The sequence below is a fragment of the Zea mays genome, chromosome 6 (assembly GCF_902167145.1).
Source record: "Zea mays cultivar B73 chromosome 6, Zm-B73-REFERENCE-NAM-5.0, whole genome shotgun sequence".
In the NCBI taxonomy this organism is placed as follows: Eukaryota; Viridiplantae; Streptophyta; class Magnoliopsida; order Poales; family Poaceae; genus Zea; species Zea mays.
Window position 1 is genome coordinate 54,420,091 of NC_050101.1, and position 22,383 is coordinate 54,442,473.

Below are 22,383 nucleotides of genomic sequence, written 5' to 3' on the forward strand. Positions count from 1 at the left end.
TTTCAGTGGCAAGGGCACATTTCCCGTCAGCAAAATAGAATTGCCTCTCTCCTTCAGTGTAGCACCCAATGCCCGGAGTGAGCAAGTGACCTTCGATATCGTGGATATGGTATATCCGTACAACGCCATTATGGGCCGGGGCTCCATCAACAAGTTTGAGGCAGCCATTCACGAACTTTACCTGTGCATGAAGATACCAGGTCCGTTAGGCGCCATCACGGTCTACGGCAACCAGCAGACTGCGCGCAACATAGAGCGGGACTTCGTCCCCAGGCAAAGAAATGTGCACTGCCTCACGGCCCAGCATGAGGTTCCTGCGTCCGCCAGCCCAACCGACAAAGAACACGACAAGGCACAGCTGCAGAGCAACGACGGGACCAAGACTATTCCCCTCGACCAGGCCACGCCTAAGCAGACAGTCACCATCAGCGAAGACCTCACTTCGCATGACGAGGAGAAGCTCCTCTGCTGCTTGTCCAAGAACAAAGACGTCTTCGCCTGGTCCGCCCTCGACCTAGTCGGGGTCAGCCGATCCATAATTGAGCACAGCTTGGGAATCGACCCTTCGGTGAGACCGAAAAAACAGCGGCTCCGCAAAATGTCCGACGAGAAGACTGAAGCCGCTAAGGCCGAGGTACATCGCCTCCTGGAAGCCAAATTTATTGAGCCAGTAGCTTACCCCACGTGGCTCTCCAACGTTGTGATGGTGCAGAAAAAGAGCGGCAAGTGGCGAATGTGCATCGACTTCACCAGTCTCAACAAGGCCTGCCCAAAGGACAACTTCCCGCTGCCTCGGATCGACAAAATAGTCGATAGCGCGGCCGGGTGCGAAGTCATGTCACTCCTCGACTGCTTCTCCGGTTACCATCAAATATATATGAAGGAGGAAGACAAGGCCAGCACCAGCTTCATAACACCCTTCGGCACATATTGCTTCATCAGAATGCCGGAGGGACTCAAGAACGCCGGGTCCACCTTCTCCCGGCTTACCAAAACAGTGCTCGAGGGGCAAGTCGGCAGAAATATATTCACATATGTGGACGACATCGTCGTCGCCAGCAGGAGCAAGGAGGACCATCTTGCTGACCTTGCCGAGACATTCGCGAACATGCGGGACGCACGACTTCGCCGAAACCCCGAAAAGTGCGTCTTCGGCGTTCGCCAGGGGAAAATATTGGGCTACCTGGTATCACACCGCGGCATCAAGGCCAACCCAACCAAAATTCAGGCCATCATCAACATGACGCCCCCGCAGTCAGCCAGAGACGTCCAGCGCCTGACGGGCAGATTGGCCGCCCTCAACAGATTCATCTCCAAATCCGCTGAGCGAAGTCTCCCCTTCCTCAAAACACTCCGCGGCGCAAAAGACTTTGCTTGGGGACCAGAGCAGGTGGCGGCCTTCGCCTCATTGAAACATTACCTGTTGGAATTGGCGGTTCTTACAAGCCCCGACTCTTCGCTACCCCTGTTGCTTTACGTTGCGGCCTCGCCGCACGCGGTCAGCACGGCACTGGTTCAGGAGCAGACAGTAGAGGGCGTGATCAGACAGTGCCCAGTTTATAACGTCTCCGAAGTGCTCACACAATCAAAATGTAACATGATGGAACTGGAAAAGATTGCCTATGCAGTTGTTATGTCTTCGCGTAAATTGCGCCACTATTTTGAAGCATTCAAGGTCCGCGTCACCTCAGATAGGGGACTCGGCGAATTATTCAGAAACCAGGAGGCATCGGTACAGATCGCCAAATGGGCGGCCGAACTCTCCGGCTACCACATCACTTTCGAGCCCAGGACAGCCATCAAGTCACAAGTTCTAGCAGACTTCGTCGTCGACTGGACCAGGCCAATAACACAGCCGGACCCGTCCGCAGAGAAGGTTTGGACAATCCATTGCAACGGCGCATGGTGCCATGCGGGGGCAGGCGCTGCCGCAGTCATCACCTCACCCGCCGGGGTCAAGCACAGATACGAGGCACGCTTAAGCTTCGCTCTAGAATCTGACAGATGCACAAACAACATAGCAGAATACGAAGCTGTCATCCTCGGCCTCCGCAAGCTAAGAGCCCTTGGTGTCACCACCTGCATTGTCAGAACAGACTCCAAGGTAGTCGCCGGCCAAGTCGAGAAAGACTATGCAGCAAAGGACCCCGCACTTATGCAATACCTCGCGGCCATCCGAAGTCTCGAGAGACAATTCACGGGATTCACCTTGCAACATGTGGACCGGGCCAAGAATGAAGAAGCCGACGCATTGGCCAAGGCTGCCGCCAGAGGCGAGTCCCTGCCCTCCGACGTGTTCTACCATGTTATCAGCACGCCAGCCGTCCGGAGCCCCGAAGGGCTCCAAATAACCAATGACAGCGAGGGCCACCGCATAGTCAACCTTATTATGACCGAAGACTGGCGGGCACCAATAACCCTGTTCCTACAGGGGTACTACCACCCAACCGACGTCAACGAGGCCAAGCGCCTCAAACATCGAAGCCGGGACTTCGCACTGATTGAGGGCCAGCTCTACAAGAAGGGGATCAGTCAGCCAATGCTTAAATGTGTCACCGAGACCGAAGCCGTCCAAATCCTGCGCGAAGTCCACAGTGGTACTTGCGGCTCTCACGCAGGGCCAAGGGCCCTAGCCGCAAAGGTGATCCGCCAAGGTTTCTACTGGCCCACAATGATCTGCGCCGCAAATCGGGTCACAAGGTCCTGCGAAGCCTGCTAGAAGTTTTCTCCTCGATCAGGCAGCCCTCCGCAGCTCACAAAACTGATCGCCCACACATGGCCTCTCCAGCGCTGGGGCCTGGACATCGTCGGGCCCCTGCCCACGGCTCAGGGGAACCTCAAGTTCACCTTCGTCGCTGTCGAGTATTTTACCAAATGGATCGAGGCGATGGCTGTTTCCACAATAACATCAAAGACTGCACAGAAATTCTTCTGGCAAAACATTGTTTGCCGCTTCGGAGTACCGTCCGAACTCACAGTTGACAACGGCAAGCAGTTTGACAGCCAAGACTTCAAGGATTTCTGCTTCTCCATTGGCACCAAGCTTGTCTTCGCCTCAGTATATCACCCACAGTCCAACGGAGTTGTGGAACGCGCCAATGGAAAATTTTTTACAGCTGTCAAGAAGATGCTCCTCGACGAAAAAAGGGCAGGTGGGCCGATTTGTTACCTGAAGCGGTCTGGGCGCTAAACACGACTGAGTGCAGGGCGACTGGGTTCACCCCTTTCCGCCTTCTATATGGATCGGAGGCCATGACCCCACAAGAAATAAAACATGGGTCCCCGCGAACAGTTTCGTCAGCTGTCCTCGACGTGGACGAACCCACTTCGAAGGATCTTATCGATGGAGACCGCGTCTTCGCTCTACAGGCTCTAAATAAATACCAAGCCCAGACAAAAGCATGGCGCGACCACGCAGTCATCCCGAGGGAATTCAGCGAAGGGGACCTCGTACTCGTTCGGACAGCTCGGACAGAGTCCAGGGGCAAGCTGGAGCCCAAGTGGGAGGGCCCTTTCATTGTCAAGACGAAGGCATCCCCCAGCGCATACAGGCTCGCAACGCCAAACGGCGAAGACTTGGAGCATTCCTGGAACATCGATAATCTCCGCAAATTTTTTGTTTGACTCATCAGGGCCAGCTCGCCCTTGTAATTCGCAAAAACAATTTTATTCTAGCCCGCACTCTTTTCCTCCCGGGGGGTGAGGTTTTTAACGAGGTGGAGTCATGTAATATACAAGTGAAAAATCCCCCGCAAAAATCTACGTCAAAAAAAGACCGCGCCGACGGTCTTCGACATTCGACCAATACAAAGTCACCGCGAGGCCCAACGCTAGCTACCCTCGCGTGCGATACTCCGCGCAAAAGTCGCCTAAGGGTGCAGCTGGACTAGCACAACAAGTGCAAAAAATCGAAGTCTTCCTCAAAAAAGACTATCCATACAGAAGTCGCCTAAGGGTGCAGCCGGACTAGCACAACAAGTGCGAAAAATCGAAGTCTTCCTCAAAAAAGACTATCCGTGCAAAAGTCGCCTAAGGGTGCAGCCGGACTAGCACAACAAGTGCGAAAAATCGAAGTCTTCCTCAAAAAAGACTATCCGTGTAGAAGTCGCCTAAGGGTGCAGCCGGACTAGCACAACAAGTGCGAAAAATCGAAGTCTTCCTCAAAAAAGACTATCCGTGCAAAAGTCGCCTAAGGGTGCAGCCGGACTAGCACAACAAGTGCGAAAAATCGAAGTCTTCCGCGAAGAGTATCCGTGCAAAAGTCGCCTAAGGGTGCAGCCGGACCAAGCACAACAAGTGCGAAAAAGACTACACCAAACTGTCCGCGCAAAGACCGACTACATGTGCGCCAGACAGACATAACAAATACACCAGACCAAGTGCGCAACGACTTTGTGAGCATAGCCGAATGTGCGAAGGCACACAACCTCATCATACAAGCCATTACATATGCACAGCGAGGGCATCACACTTTACATCGGCTCAACCTTCGGAATAATTCCCATCTCCCTATAGTTAAATAGCATTATCCTCAGCTCCTCACCCACAAAAGACCTCGTAGCTCCCCCTCACCTACACTCGCAGCGGCCGGCAAGGACAACAGTTCCTGCCTGCCAGCCCTGCCCACACGAAGCCGACCGTCGTCCGCCTCACTCACTCTACGCTTCGCAACCGCCCTTCGCCGCCTACGCCCCGCACTTGGACCAGGCACAACTTCAGCATCCACAGCACGCGGCGAAGACTCCGCCGCTGCCACATCCAAGGCTGCAAAGTAATCCAAGTCCTCATCCGACGACTCTTCAGTCCACTCAACCGAACTCCCAGAGTCACCAAAATCAGAAAACTTAGACGCAGATTCATCCGATTCATTCCCATCATCCACGGTCGAAGCCGCCAAAAAATTAGCAGTAGCGGTTGCGTGCGCAGGCCCAAAATCTTGAACCTGCGCAGCAACCAAGGTTCAGCAACATATGCAAAATTCCCTAACTACCCACACCCACTAAGCCACCTGTGAAGACCCAGCCGTCGCGGGATCCTCCGCTGCCGGCTCCGCCGCCATCTTCACAGGATCCTCAGCCCTCGACGCAGCGGTTGGCGACGAGCCACCACCGGCCGCAGTGGCTGCGGGGGCATCAGGGGCGCCTTCGACAGTTCCTGGGGGCGGCGCCGGGGTGACCTCCGACACAGCCGCCGCCGGGTTCGACTCCGAATCAGGCTGCGCGCTGTTCAAAGCCCCAAAGTCCTCCACTTTCTCGTTACGCGCCGCCTGAGACACAGCACACAGATTCAGCAAGCCCACATATAACCCACATTCAGCAACACTAAACAAGAGTCAAACATTACCTGACCCCTCGCCGTGTCGGACCGCTCCCTGACCACCTCCCGACCGTGGGGACCCCACATCCGGTCGAAAAGGGCTCCCGCGGATTCCTTCACCACAGGGTCCTCAACCTTGTAAATCTCTCGCTCAAAATCCTCATCAGATTGGTCGAAGACCTCATAGTGTCAGCACCCTTCGTGGGACAGCGCGTTCATCGCCCCTTCGCAGGTGACCAGGGAGGCATAGGACATAAACCCCTCCACAATGGCGGGGAGCGCCAACAACTCCTCCTGCAGCACTCGAGGCAGCGAAGTCCGGGCTCTTGGTCTGGCACTTCGAAGTCAGCGGTTCGCGCGCCTAGCTCGTGGTATGAGTCCATAAGCTGTTTGTGCGTCCGCTCAGCCTCCGAGCGCGTCGAAGCCTCGGCCCTCTCCACACGGGTCTGCAGAGCGTTGAACCGCTCCTCCAATTCCTCGGCGCGCTGTCTGGCAAGGCTACCCTCCACCCACGCCAAATTGGCCTCCGCCTGCGCAGACTGCGCCTTGGCGAAGGCCTCATTAGCCTCCCTTCTCTCCTCCGCCAGTTGGCGCCGGAGGTCAGTCCTCTCGCCCTCCAGCGTGGCCACCTTCTCCGCCAGCTTATGGCACTTGCTGTCGGCGGCCGACTTTTCCCGGACAGTGTCAGCATGTTGCGCCCGAAGTCTCTCGACTTCGGCAGACCCAACCGCCGTAAGGGCCCCCGACGCCACGCGGTCAGCGAAGTTAGCCGCCTACAAGACACACATAAGACCACGATCCCAACGAAACTGGTAAACACCGAAGTCTAGCTCAACTTACCTGACTCAATGCCTCCTTCAGCCGGCGGGACACAGCGCCCGCCTCGTCCTTGACGACAGTGAGCGCCAGAATCTCACCACCGGCGCTGACAGCGCTACCCCTCGCCCCAGGCACCACGGCAGCCGCCGCGGTCGCCACCGCAGGCGGAACAACAACAAGTTGCCCTTCGCCCGACCCTACAACGCATCAACAGTTAAAAAAAAGAAGAAAAAAGAAGAAAAACCTCGGGCTAACGACTTACCAACGAGATAATCGTCCACGCTAATCTCGGTGGCGAAGTCGGCAACGCGCTTGCCCGGCGGAGGCAATTCTCGGGCCTTCGCAGCTCCGGCCGGGGCAGGCTTGGTTCCGCCGGCGCTGGCCGCCTTCACGGCCTCCGGCACCCTGCTGGACCCAGGGGCGGCAGACTTCGCCGCCAGCGTCGGCTGGCTGCCGCCGGGGGCAGCAGCCTTCGCAGTCCCCCGCGACCTCTTCGGCCTAGCCTCAGGCAGCCTGACGACCGCCTGGCGCTTCGGTGCAGCTCCCTAACGATCCTTGTCCATCACTGCCGACACAACAACAACAATATTCCGTCCATAAGGAAACACTCTCCAGTCACGAACCATGCGAGATGTAAAAAAGTCTTCGCCGGCCGCGCGGGGGATAGGAACATTCTTAGGCCACCAACCCCCGGTAACCTTCAGCATCCGCGCCGAAGACTCCAGGAGCTCGGGCGAAGACATCCTCCCCCCGGGGGCCGCACATGTCCTCATCAATTCCCTAGCAAAACCATCGGAAACCCCCAGCCCTCCCGTAGCAGTACCTAGCTTCCTCTTCTTAGAGGATGGAGCGGCCGCCGGCGCGGGGTTGTCTCCAGTCTCTGTCGTCGGCTTCTTCCCGCGACGATCCACATCGTCTTGCCCGGGATAACCGCCATACGGCAGACGGTTCAACTCGAAGACCCTGTTCAAGCGGTCATTGGACCCACGAATATCCCAGCTACGCTGGCCCTCCGTCTTCGGCACGTACCGACCAACAATCCGCACCGCCCCATCCTCCGCCTCACGCACAAATGCGGCAGGATCGCGGCTATGCAGATCCAGTGCGAAGGCGGGACTTCGCACCAGCATCCCACCACGGGAAGGCATCTGGCGAGGGCATACTTCGCCCAACGCCCAACCATGCGCCAAAGGCCACACCCCATACGCCACAAACTCCTCAACCAAATCGCGCCCGCTACTCAGGCCGGCCGCGCACCGCAGGGCCCCTTCGTCTGCATCCTCCTCCGCCACTTCAAACTGCGGGTATGCTGAGTAATAATGCGAGCACATCTCGGCCACGGGGAGCCCCGGATGGTCCTCGACTATGCCTTCTGCAACGTAGAACCAAAACTCATACCAGTTGCCCCATTTATTGCGGGCGCAAGGAACCAACTCAACGACCTCCATCAAAGTCTTGCCGGTCTTCGGCATAAATGTACAGGACCCAAACTGAACAATCTTATTTCCGATCATCCTTTTCTGCCAGTGCAGGCAATAGTACTTCACGAAGACTTCGACCGATGGCTGTCCGTCGTACGAAGTCATCGCCCAGACATATTTCGACAGGGCCACCATGACATTCGGCGTCAGCTGGTGGATCTGGACGTTGAATCTGCGCAGGACTTCTCCCACGAATCGATGCGCAGGCAGGCGAAGACCAGCGGCAAAGAACGCCTCGAAGACAACCAACTCGCCTTCTGGCTCGGGGACCTCCTCCGCCCCCGGGACACGAGCGACTCCGCCGCCAAAGTAACCAAGCTGCTGCATATCCTGCACGCGGACCGAGGACATCCGCGACACACCGAAATCCACCGTGTCGCCGGCGCGCAACTCCTCCGCCGCCACAGTGCTCAACGTCTCCTCAGACGATGCATCGGCCGGCGGCGTAGCGGCAGCAGAAGAAGAAGAGGTCGGCATCGCTATGTACCGTCGGCGGCGGCGGGCGGTCTGCTTCACACGGGCTAGATCTCCGGCGAACAAGAGCAAGGAGGGCAGACGAGCAGCGAGAGGTTTGAGAAGGCGGTTAGGGTTTTCGCGGAGCGCGGAAAGATAAAGTTCAAAACACGCCGCCCCCCCGTCCCCTTTTATACACAGGGCGCGGCGCTTCGGGAAACCCGCAATCCAACAGTACGGCATCAATCAACAGTCATGTCAAAAACCCCCGCGGAACCACTTCGAGCGAGGGCAGCGTCTCCGCCATCTAGCGACGTCTTCGGCACCAGATGACTTAGTCGAACTGGTCCCTCGGAGGGAAAATGTTGGGGCGAAGGCGAAGACGCCACCCTTCGCTCGAGGCCTTCGTCGTACTCGCTGCTCCAACGGCGACAAGACAACGGGCAGACTTACCCTTTGTCTCATACGCCACCGGACGAAGACCTATGACGAGGTCGTCTCATCTAGCGACCTCGTCCAGAATGGAGGCCCGCGTGTGATCCGGCCCATTGTAACAGGCCCTGCGTGGCCGTTGCGCGTTACGGGCCTAATTTGTAAAGGCCTCCTTGTAATTACGGTCTGTAACCCCGCTTTATGGAAATATTCCAGGGATAACCTAGGTGTCTGAGGGCACATGTGTCCTTAACACGGGACGCTGGGCACTCAGATACCTATAAATACCCCCGCACAGTGCCCTTGAGAGGTTAGATTGACAGAGCTATTGCCATCTCGTGCAAAAACCATGTTTGTGTTGCTACACTCCCCCGTTGGATCAACTTGCACCAGTGAGCATGTTCCAACAGAGAGATGGTGAGAGTAGCGTGTACCCTCGGTGGCAAGAGGCTGGACGGTGGAGTATCTGTGCTCTTGGTTGGCATGTACCCATTCTGGTCTTGAGAAACTCGAGCGCAAGTTGACATATGTAAGGGGTGAGTGCTACATATGTCGTGTGGTTGGAGATCCCTAGCTGGGTATTAATCGATTCGGATCGATGTTACTTCTTGGACATGAAGACTTGGTCACTGCCCTACACAAAGCAACAGGTGAACTGAAGGGATGATAAAAAGATGGCTAGTATAGGCCAAGTGCTTGATCTAGAATAGAAAGAAATCTAGATGCAGGTAACTACTTAACCTGATAAATAAAATGAATTCTTAATGATCCACTCATAGTAAGCTTTTCTGCAAAAACAGTCTTTGAATGTTGATAAGCTTTACCTTGATTCCCAAAAGCCAACATATCCTTGAGAGTCTTTTTCCTTTGATGGTTAAGACTTGCCAAAGTACACTCCGTACTCAGGGTTTTCAAACCCATGTTGTTGTAGGTGATGAAACTGCTGAGTTCTGTTGTTTCTGTTCCAAGGTGGTTCCAAAGGAGGAAGAGAACTAAGACCTACCTGGGGAGGGTGTTTTGCCTCCCGATGATGTAATAATAAGTTTAAGCACTCAGCACCCGTTATGTAATAATCAACTCTTTCTTTATTTTACTTATGAATGTAAATTATGTTATTGTAATCCTTTCCACTTACTCCGATGGTGTGTAATGTCTGCGTGATGGGTTAAGCGCTCTTGGCCGAAATGATGGAGATACAAGTAACAAGACCTGTGGAGCCATTGAGCGCACCTGCATGACTGTCTGAGTGTAACACCTGAAAATCCTATGACAATCTTTTATTAAAGTTCTCCGCAAATATTTAAGTTAGAGTACCTTTTATAGGATTCCTCTACCTTGAATTGCTTATCCTAAAATAAATATGGTTTCTAAGAAAGATTTAATAAAAGTAGCCCTGTATGAATTTAGCTATCCCTTTGTGAAAATATATATTTATAAGTACTCTCTAAAGAATTTTTAAACACTACAAAATATTTTTCTTAAAATACTTATTTATGTGTGTATGAATTACATATTTAAAAATCGTTTGTTTGAATAGGGTTGTAATTAGGTTATGTATTCAAAGAGTTTTATTTGTGTGCTTTGCCTACTTGAAGCATTTAATTAAATGAAGGAAATTAATCTTGCATCTCATGGCGCAATTTTTGTTTGCTACATTTGACTTGTGTTTGAAATTCTAAAACTTATTTAAATTTGAATTTGATAAAATAGAAAATAAACATAAAAACGAACAAGAACGTACCTTTGGCTTACCTATTCGGAGCATGAAATGATAAACCCTAACAGCAACTAGCAAGCTGATTAATTAGCCGAAGAACGTTGGGGCATTTTTGCCACCAGCAAAACGGGCAATGGTCTTGTCCTCCACGTACTTGATGTACAGTCACCTGTGGAAAGAAAAGGAAAACAATTACGTTGCGAATAATATATACGTTATATAAGTACGACGGTTTTGTTTTACGATTTTTCACTTGTACCGGCCCATTTCCGTCTCAGCAGGCCACGATTTGCCACGTTCCCAGCACGTCTCAAGTCCAGGATCCATGGAATATTTTATGTTTTCCAGCCAGAGCGACACAACATGATGTCATTGATGACTTAATCCTATGTGCCATTGACGAGTGAGCCCGTATGGCGGAGCTTTCTACTTCCCACGAACTTCGCAGCTCCTAACAGATTGTGGCCGGTATTTCCATGTTGCGTGCACTGAGCGGAGAGGATAAAAAGGGGTTGGACGGAGGAGCCTCTGCCCTCGCTATTTGATGCGGCGCAGGCAGGACGGAGGGGAGGGAGAAGAAGGGGGCCCCTGCGCTAGCGGTACTCGTTCCGGCGCCGGGACACTAGTCTGGTGGCGAGCGACTCTTCCCTGGGGCGCTGGACTCCGGTGAGTTTTACACTCTTTCCTCAGCGCATATTCCAGGGACCATAGCGGTCATCTTTGCCACTCGGCACTGTCGGGGCCTAGGGGTCTCCAGGATCCTGTGGGGTTCGGCGGCGGCACTAGGCACCTGCCATGGGCGCGGTCGGCTGTGCCCGGATGTCGCAGGAAGGAAGACACCGATAGGTCCGTAGATCAGGAAGCTGGCGGCCGGGATTGTCTGACGTACTCGTATAACGGGGAAATCAATCCTGACCGTAGATCAGACCAGACTACCTAGGCGTGGGAAATGACCTCGGGATGGCTGGGCACGTCGCCGTAGCATGTGAGCGCTAGGTTGAAGACGCAAGTTGTGCCCTTGATCCTGAGATGGACGGCTAGGATTAGTTGATATCATACCCCTTCGCCGCATTAAACCGGAGCCGCAGATTCTCAGATGAGCAGTCCCGATTTGAACGCGAATACCTCTTTGCGTGATCCGATGTGGGGCCTTGTTTTCTGATCGGACGACTCTAACCACCCGATACCCCTTCGGCGCACTAGTTTTGCAAAAGAGACCCTATAGAATTTCTTATTAAACCCGCCATCCGTCAGGGAGGTAACCTGAGTCTGCCAGATTTTTGCTAGTTTAACCCTGAGTTTGTCTGTAATAATGTGCGCGACCCAGGAACAGAGAAATCTGTTATTTAAATATAGAAATTGAATTTTAGTACACAAATAAATCCAGAAACTTGTATAATTCATATTTAATTCATTTTAGCTTCGAATTAATTTATTCTAGTTGCATTAGACTCATATTAATATTGTTTATCATCCAGTAACTTTACTTCGTTATGAAACTTAGATTAAAAATTATGCACTTAGTTTCTTTTAATCCAATACTTAAAACTTTGGAAATCCATAACTTCTCTGTTTTAACTCCGATTTGATTCGTTCTAGTTGTGTTAGTCTTGTATGAATATTTACTACGCAGTAACAACATTAATTATACATGTCTCATACTTTTATATTAGATATCTATTTACCCTTTGTTAATTGTATTTACCTCTGTCTATTGGATTAACCTATGATCTTATGATCATAATTTGATTAGATGATCTTTAATCAAATAATAAAGTTGAGATAATTATTTATAGAATAACCTCTCATATGAATTATATTAATTAAATTATAATATAGTTTAATATTTTAATCACACAGACCTTTTATGAAATCATAACTCCTTAATCGTAACTTCGATCTTAGTAGTTCTCGATCCCGCGATCTCGTAGCGATGCGTAGACTATTATTATGCAGTTTGTTCTTATGTTTGGTGTGATGTTAATTTTGTCTATACCATGTTTGTTTGTGTTGCTACGACTAGCGCGAGGTTTCAAGGATTTAAAGAATCACCCTGGTAACCGGAATCTCAAGTGTCAGGCAAGTTGTGCCCTTGATCACTTTTGTTACCAAATAATGTTTTTTATAATCATTTACCATGCATAGGCTTAATTTTGATGGGACCCGATAGGTCACCCTAGATTGTTTATCTCTTTACCTTGTTATCCCTGAATCACTTGGGTAGTTTTGCTATTGCTTTACATGGTTTTGGGATAATATTTTATTATATCCATGTTCCAGTTATTTTGTTATTCTATTTATGTTCATGTCAAGATCATTAATCTTAATTTGAACATGGAGCTTAACCTTGAGAAACATGTGCCATCACACGGGTTTAATGGGACGCCCTTGGCCAACTAACTAGGAAAGCTAGTGGAAGACTACCTTACTCGAAAGGGGTAAGGCAGTAGGGGGATTGCATGCAAGGAGGTTCTCGGGTTGATTATGCTGCGATGGCGGTCAGACGGGGGATTCTTGCAAGTGCTCTTCCCATAAACTATAGCGGGTTTTCGGAAGCTAGTGGGACTTTGTAAAGGCCTCGTAGTGGATCCCTAGCCATTCACCTCGGTAGTGTCTAAGTGTCTAGCTAACCCTGGCGACATGGGATACACGACTTGTAGGTACATGGTACAACCTCTGCAGAGTATAAAACTGGTATACTAGCCGAGCTCACGGTCATGAGCAGCTCAGGACTCTCCGATGATTAATTTATGTAACTTAAACTCAATTTTGTCATTTGCATATGCATTAGATTATTATTAATTTTGTTCTATTATTTTATTTAAGGTTTGATATTTACTTACATTAGTAACTGTTAATAAAATTTGACCAACTTATTAAAAATAATGCTCAGCTTTAACCCCTATTGTTGATCAGCCTTATACATCACATGAACTCCCACCTTTGGTGAGTTCATGCCACATTATTCCCCACAACTTGTTGAGCGATGAACATGTGTGAGCTCACCCTTGCTGTCTCACACCCCCCACAGGAGAAGAACAAGTGGTTCAAGAGTAGTCATGTATCGAGGAGTTCGATTCGATCTAGGTGGCGTCTCCCAGTTGACTTTCTGGCGCCAAGGATGGATTTTAGATCCTATTATATTTATCTTTTATTTTTGTAAGACTTCCGCTATGTAATAAGTACTCTGATTTTATTATGACATTTATCTCTATACACTCTGTTATTATATATGTTGTCTTCTTTGGCGCATGTATGAGATGCACCCGGCTTTGTTCCTTAAAGCCCCGGGTGTGACACTGAGGTCCAGAGGACAAGGACATCTGTAGGTGGTCCTAATACCTTGGGAGGTTCCGTGACAGGTGGTATCGGAGCGAAGCCATTTTTTCAGACATTAATTAGTACTTCGAAAGATTTTAAAATACTTACCTTTGAATATTCTTTCATTCTTACCTTGATCCTTTCTTATAGCAACTTATCTTTTGAAGTCGGGTAAAAGAGTGCTAAATATTAGGTTATATATAGGAGGTATGGGATCAACAGGTGGTTGATTCCATAATCGTAGGTAATGCATGCATCTTATTTAACAATACTAAGTAAACTTCCCCCTTATGGAGACATGGCACACACCATGGTTACCCAGCGGAAGGTGACCGGACCTCAGGGCGTACCTCGACACCAGTTAGCTCCTCGACATGAGGGGAGCAGTAGTGGCAGTAATGATCCCATAGGGGATCTGGAGGCCAGAGTTGAACATCTAACGATGGAACTACGCCATGGAAGTAGGGAGCGTGCGCGTGATAGCCGCCACATCGCTGAGTTGTCAGCAGAGGTTGACCGTTTGTAGTGGGAGATTGTGGAGCGGGACAGGGCTACTGACTAAGCTGTAAATTCATGATCTATAGCCTGGGATTGCGAGGCGACTGCCCGAGCCCGGGTGGAAGAGCTAAGCATAGCCCTGTAAAATCTGCAAGCGTATAATAACACTCTGCACGAGGAAGTGCAAGTGTTTTATGACCAGTTACATCCGAACGTGCCACCGGAGGTTGTGGCAATGGGAGCCGGAACATCAGGAGCAGCTGGCGGAGGACCTTATGGGGAGTTAGATCTCTTTGGATCCCCTCTTTCCATGAACATCACGGATCATCGTTCTCCCGAAGCTAGCAATGGAGTGGGAGCAGCCAAGGACGCGGATGACTAGATTATTGTAGTAATAGGTTGTTTCCTTATGTAATCTAAATAAGGAAAAATGGGTTGTATAAGTTGAGTATGTATAATTAGAACAAGTTTGGAACAATGTAACATAGGTTGTGTAATCGTGGCATACAATAATTAAGTATGTTTTTTCTTCTTCAGATGTCGTCTAGAACTCGTGCTCAAGATGGGGCTAGAACTTCCCATGGTGGGGAGGAAACTCCGAACCCGTCGCCTGTACCTCCCACGTTGGCAGTGGCTATCGCTGCTTTAATTAATGCCACTGCTGATAACACTCACTTTCTTCGAGAAATGGCTGGGAATCAAATTCATCTGCAAGGAGGCACAGGTCAACACCAAGCCCCTAGAGATACTACGTACATGGACTTTTCAGAAACTCGTCCACCTATTTTCGTTAAGGTGGAAGAACCTTTGGAGGCAAACGAATGGATTCGGGTTATGGAGCAGAAATTTGGACTGGTCTAGTGCACAGAGACCCAGAAGCCCCTGTTTGCTGCCCAGCAACTGAGAGGTCCCGCAAGTACCTGGTGGGCAAACTTTGAAGTTGTTCAACCTAAAGGACATCTTTTCACATGGGCAGAGTTCAAACAAGCATTCAGAGAACACTATATTCCAGATGGTGTTTTGCAGATGAAACTGGAAGAGTTCGTTCGCCTAAAGCAAGGAGGAGATTTGGTGACGCAATATCTTGCCAAATTCAACCATCTCTCCTAGTATGCTATAGAGCAAGTTGACACGGACCTAAAAAAGAAGAATTGTTTCATGAGGTTTGAATGATCGACTACAACGAAAAATAGCCACTTGCCTAGATCTTACTGAGGGTCTGTTTGATTGGGCTGTGGCTGTGAAAAAGCTGATGTGGGCTGTGAGCTGTGAAAAAAGCTGCTGCGGGCCGTGAACTGCTAAAAAGCTAAAAACCATTTGGTGGAAACCACTAAAAGCCGCTAAAAATTATTCCATATGTCTTTTCACAGTTCCACCTGCAAGCTGCTAAAAGCATGTCCAGAGGTGCTTTTAGTTTTGCACTACAAGAAAGTCAGCTTTTAGAAAAAGCTGCTTTCAGATTCAGCCCTTTGGTTTGACTTTTAGCTTTTAGGGGGCAAAATCTAAACCAAATACACCCTTACACCAGGGCCGTGAGCATGGCGCTTTTGGTGGAAGCCAAGAGTTCGGGGCAGGGAAAGACAAAAAAGATTTGGGCGTGAAGGGGGTGAAGGATCCTCTCAAGGATCCGAGAAGTGGTCGAGGTTGGTGATCCGTCCCTTTAACCCAAATTGCTCTTTTCCTTGTCCACCCGCCTATCCATTTGAAAGTAGCCTAGAGGGGGGGTGAATAGGCTACACCTGAAAATTTTCACTAAAACTTAGAGATAGGTTAAATTAAAGTTGCACTGGTGCAAACCGGTTCAGTCGATTTTAATTACAACTGAACAAGTTTGAACCTGCTCAACTTAAATTAGATAATCCGTTGAACAAGTACGAAGTAGAGAAGAATATAACTAAAGACTTGCCCTACACAAAATCTACTCGAATGAATAATATGAACCAACCACCGAATATAAAGCGCTTGACAAGAACACACAAGAACACGCGATATAACCCGAGGTTCGGCAACCACCACAAAGGTGTCCTACTCCTCGTTGAGGAACCCACAAAGGGCCGGGTCTTTTCCAACCCTAATCCTCCACAAGCCGACCACAAAGGTCAAGGCAATCACTTCTCAAATCAGCTCAAAGAGCGGGTGATACAAACTTCTTGGGGTCGTCCACAAATTTGGAGACTCCCAAGCAACCTCTAACCGTCAAGGAACACGAGGTTCCAAGAGTAACAAATCCGCACACGGTTAAGTTTGCAACGAGCTCAAGAACAAAGAGAATGGGAGAATCGAGATGAAATTGACAGCGAGTTCGATCGAGTTCACCTCACACCAAGGGTCCTTCAAATGATTGAAGGAGATGCGATTGCGGGTGTGAAAGGTGAAATGAATGCGCTTGTTTGAAGGTTGGTCAGCCAAGAATTCGTGGGAGAGGCAGGAGTAAATGAGAGAGAGAGTGTGAGGGGGTATATAAAGGATCCCCCAAAAGCTGGCAGCCGTTGGGAGAAAAGGAGCAAAAACAGGTTGAACCGGTTTTCAGACCGGTTGAACCGGTTTCTACCAGGGGGATCCCGGTCCACTGAGCTACTCAGCTGGAGACTCGACCGGTTTCAAAACCGACTGAGTAGGGAAAAAATTCGGCTCAACTGGTTTCTGAAAAATATCTGCTGTGACTTTTCTGACAGCTCTGACTGTCAGACAGGTCAGAGCAGAGGTGGCAGGTGAACAGTACCGAAACCGGTTGAACCGGTTTCAGGACCGGTTGAACCGGTTTTGGGGGCTGAAACCAAATTTTGAGTATTTTGAAGAGAACAAAAGGGGAGTCTTTGTGGGAAGTAAAATTTGTTTTTCTCAAGGGCATTCATGATCTGGGAAAATGATCTCCAAGATGTTTTCAAAAGATTTTGAACTTGGCTCATTGCACAACTTACTTAACGGTCGCGGATCCCTCTTAATTGCACGGTGATTCCTATGACTCGAGAAGTATAAATTTAGCACCGCCGTTGTTTCTTAGCACTTGGAGCACGCCATTTGATGTGGAATTTTAAATCCGCTGTGCTTTATACTTTTATGCTCGTAAGATCTGTGCTTCTCCTGTCTGTAGAATTTCTATGTACATGCTAGGAGCAAACTTGTTAGAATCTCAGTTTGTTTTGTCACTAATCACCAAAACCTTCAATTAGGGTTGATTGCATTTACACCATTCAAGCAACCACTTTTCATCCATCCCACTCCTACCCCTGCTCAAAACAATCAGCCGAGTGCCCCTGGTACTCGTTTCCTCGCCTTACCCAGTTCATCTAACAGTTTCTTTAACCGTGAGAAGTCTGGACACTTCATCAAGGACTGTCTCTATCCAAAGCAAAATAAATCCAATTTCTAATAGGCTTTTGGAAGCACATCTCAAGGCAGGGGAAATGTGGCAAGCACTCCGGCAGGTAAAAATGCAAGGAAAACTGGGCGAGTCTACTATACACAAGTGGCTACCATCCCGGAAGGAGAGCCGATGATGATGGGTACGTTTTTCGTTGCCAATCATCTCGCTGTCATTCTCTTCGATTCTGGTGCATCACATACTTTCATGAGCAAGATTTTTGCTGATAAGCATTGCATACCTACTGTTGAATCAATGAAGGGTTTTGTTATTCAATCACCTAGGGGTCAAATTTTTACTAAGGAAGTAGTCTTCCACGTACCCGTGAAATTAGCTAGATATGAATTCCCTACCAATATGACTGTTATAAAGGGGCTAGACCTGTGATTCTAGGCATGAATTGGTTAGCTCAGAATAAGGCTATTATTAATGCTGACCAAAGGACTATTCAGCTAAGTCATGGGCAAGAAGAGGTCAGGTTATCTATCCCTGAATCTGTCCCAGTCAAAGTATCTGGACAAGTTTTTGAAGCCGTAGTGCAAGAGATACAAGACATTCCTGTTGTGTGTGAATTTCTGGATGTATTCCCTGAAGATTTACTCAGATTACCTCCTGAGAGGGACGTAGAGTTTGTGATTGAGTTGAAACCTGGTACGACCCCCTATTTCTAGAAGATCGTACCATATGCCCCCAATGAGTTGGCAGAAGTAAAGACGCAATTGCAAGACTTATTGGAGAAAGGATTTATCACACCGAGTTCATCGCCATGGGGATGTCTGGCCATCTTCGTTAAGAAGAAGGATCAACCTTCACGAATGTGTGTGGACTACCGACCCCTTAATGAAGTTACCATAAAAAACAAGTATCCCCTTCCCTGGATTGATCTTTTATTCGATCAGCTTACTAGAGCACGGGTATTTTCTAAGATTGATCTCAGATCGGGCTATCATCAGATAAGAATTCGACCCGAGGATATACCCAAGACGACTTTCACAACTCGATATGGATTATTCGAGTATTTGGTTATGTCCTTTGGATTGAAAAATGCTCTAGCTCACTTCACATACTTAATGAATTCAGTGTTCATGCCTAAATTGGACAAATTTGTGGTAGTCTTTATCGATGATATTCTGATCTATTCCAAGAATGAGAAGGAGTATGCAAAACATTTGCGGCTTGTTTTGACGTGCTTAAGAGAACATCAACTTTATGCTAAATTTAGCAAATGCTCATTTTGGTTGGAGGACATCCAATTTTTAGGGCATATTTTATCCGCTAAATAGATTGCGGTTGATCCTAGCAAGGTTAAAGATATTCTGGAATGGAAATCTCCTACGACAGTATATCAGGTTAGAAGCTTCCTTGGACTAGCGGGTTACTACCACAGGTTTATTCTGGATTTCTCCAAGATTGTTAAACCTATCACGGAGCTATTGAAGAATGATGCTAAGTTTATCTTGTCTCCTAAGTGTAATGAAGCCTTTGAACGGTTGAAGACATTACTGACCACTTCATCGGTTTTGGCTCAACCGGATATTGAGAAATCGTTTGATGTATATTGTGATGCATCGGGCATTGGACTTGGATGTGTTCTGACGCAAGAAGGACAAGTAATAGTGTATGCCTCAAGACAACTACACCAGCATGAGGAACACTACCCAACACACGATTTGGAATTGTCCGCAGTAGTTCATGCCCTTAAAATTTGGCATCATTATCTACTGGGAAATGTATGTCATATGTATACTGATCACAAGAGCTTAAAGTACATTTTCACCCAGTCAGAGTTAAATATGAGATAGAGAAGATGGCTCGAACGGATCAAGGACTATGACCTAGAGATTCATTATCATCCAGGAAAAGCTAATGTGGTGGCTAATGCTCTAAGTCGTAAAGCCTTTTGTCATTGCCTCACTATGGGATTTCCTGACACCACCTTATGTCAGGAAATGAAAAGATTAAATCTAGGGATAGTGCAACAAGGAGCCTTGATGCATTTGAAGCTTGAGTCAGTTATTCAACAAAATATTATCGATGCTCAAAGGATTGATAAGGGTATGAAGCATATTCACAAGAAAATAGAAGACGACAAAACTACTTGTTTTATAAAAGATAACCAAGGAGTGTTATGGTTTAAAGACAACATAATGGTGCCTAAGGATGCTGAACTCCATCAACAAATCTTGGATGAAGCCCATCTTAGTTGGTATTCTATTCATCCTAGAAGTACTAAGATGTACCAAGATTTGAAATAACATTATTGGTGGACTAAGATGAAGATAGAGATTGCACACTATGTGGCAAAATGTGACACTTGTAGACGAGTCAAGGCGGTGCATATGAAAACTGCTGGACCTCTACAATCATTGCCTATCCCAACGTGGAAGTTGGAGGACATAAGCATGGATTTTATTGTGGGATTACCCAAAACGTCTAAGGGATATGACTCTATTTGGTTTGTAGTGGACCAACTTACAAAGACTGCTCATTTTCTTCCCGTCAAGGTGAAGTATCCAGTGATTACGTATGCAGAATTCTATATTGCATGTATCCAGTGTTTGCACGGGGTGCCAAAGACGATAGTGTCAGACTGTGGACCGCAATTTGTATCCAAATTTTGGGAAGAGTTGCATAAATCTTTGGGCACTAAATTGCTCTACAGTTCAACCTATCATCCTCAAACGAGCGAGCAAACAAAAAGAGTAAATCAAATACTGGAAGATATGCTACAAGCCTGCGTCTTGAAGTTTCCACAAAAGTGGGATGATCATCTACCGATGGCAGAATTTTCTTATAATAATAGTTACCAAGAGAGTATTAAAATGGCACCATTTGAAGCTCTGTACGGACGATGATGTAGAACACCCTTGAATTGGTCTGAACCAGGAGAACGGTGGTTTTTCAGGCCTGATTTAGTTAAGGAAATGGAAGAAAAGGTACACCGCATAAGACATAACTTGAGTGAAGCTCAAGCACGACAGAAGAATTATGCAGATAAACGACGTCGACCATTGATTTTTCAAGTCGGAGACATGTGTACTTGAAAGTATCACTGATAAAGGGTGTTAGTCGATTCGGTGTTAAAGGAAAGCTAGCACCCCGATACATTGGCCCGTTCCCTATTCTTGAACGATGCGGGCAGGTTGCGTACAGACTTCAGCTACCAGAATTACTGTCTGATGTACATAATGTATTCCACGTATCCCAATTGAAGAAGTGTCTTCGGATCCCTGATCAAACTATGGATATATCAGATGTGAGTTTGGAACCAGACTTAACCTATTCAGAATATCCCATCCAAGTCTTGGATCAGAAAGACCGAGTTACTCGGGAAAGGACCCTCAAGTTCTATAAGGTATAGTGGAACCAACACCCAGAAGAAAAAGCTACATGGGAGTCTGAAGATTTCTTAGAAAAACATTTTCCCAAGTTTTTAGCCTCATGTAACCTTTAAATTTTATGTACTTTATTGTAAAGTTAGAACAAACCCCCACACCCACTACCTGCTCTATAAGAGAAAATAGGAAATAAAGTTGTGACGCGTTTCCTTTTCCATTACTTACCCTAGAGCCTTAAATCTCGGGACGAGATTCTTTTATGGGGGATGTTGGGGGTCTGCTTCATCGCCGAAGGTCTTTTAAGAAGAAACACCTTTGGAAGATCAGCACAGAAGCAAATATAGCGCGAAGGTACACGCCGAAGCTACCATCCAGGGAGCTTTAGCATAGCAACATGCCTTGAGACGAAGGGGCTGCACCGACTTAAAGAGGAAAAGACCAATCGACCTATGGTAATTTGTGTCATGATTGTAACTAGTTGTAGAGGACATAAATGTAATTTTGACCGGGCTGCGTCCTGTGCCTATAAATAGGTGAACAGTACCCCTGTACTGTTCACGCTGGCCTATATTCGCTTGTGCGTCACGCTTGAACTATTTGCCTTCTGTCGAACCGAAGGTACAAATGCAATTCAATATTATTCTTATTTCATCCATAATGATATAATAAAAATCTATTAATAATGTCATATGATTATTCATGTTATTTCTCATGTTTCATATGCTTCGTCTTTCATTAACGTATACTCCGATCATGAAGGTAAGTCCTTCATTACCTTCATCGAGAGATCGTTATATCCTAAGGGAAATAACCCTTCGGAGGACAAAGGGCATTAACCATTAACCTCTTTTTGTGTTGCCTTGTTCTTAATTCATAGCATTTGCGAACAAGTCCTCAACATTGGTGCCCACCTCCGGTGAACTCACTTCCACTTTTGAGCTGATGGCTTTGTTCAAAAACCAAGTGGTAGCACCTTCGGCTATGAAGCTGGTGCTCCCGATAATAGGCGGTTCAAGCTCAGAGCCAGCTAACAAGAAGCAGAAGAAAGAAGCGCAGAGAAGGGTACAACATGTTGGGGTGCAGGGACCCTTCATCAAGTCAAAATGGTCCCACATCCCAATCACCTTCTCCCAGGATGACCTTCAGCTCAAAGATTACCCTCACAATGATGCTATGGTCATATCTTGTATCATCAAGGGATTTCTGGTCCATAATGTTCTGGTTGATACAGGTAGTGCAGCGGATATCATATTTGCTAAGGCCTTCAGACAGGTGCAAGAGCCAGAAGACAAGATTCATTATGCTACACACCCTCTTTGTGGCTTCGGAGGAAAGCAGATTGTAGCACTCGGCAAAATCACAATGTCAGTGACCTTCGGCTTCGTCCACAACACAAGGACTGAACAGGTTGTCTTTGACATGGTTGACATGGAGTACCCTTATAATGCAATCATTGGTCGAGGGACACTTAATGCCTTCGAAGCAATACTTCATCCAGCATATTTATGCATGAAGATACCTTCGGAACAAGGACCCATTGTTGTCCATGGGAGTCAAGAAGCTGCCAGGAGGGCCGAAGGAAACTGGAGAGATTCAAAAGCAATTCATAATATAGATGGAGCCGAAGCCTGTCAGCAGTATAAA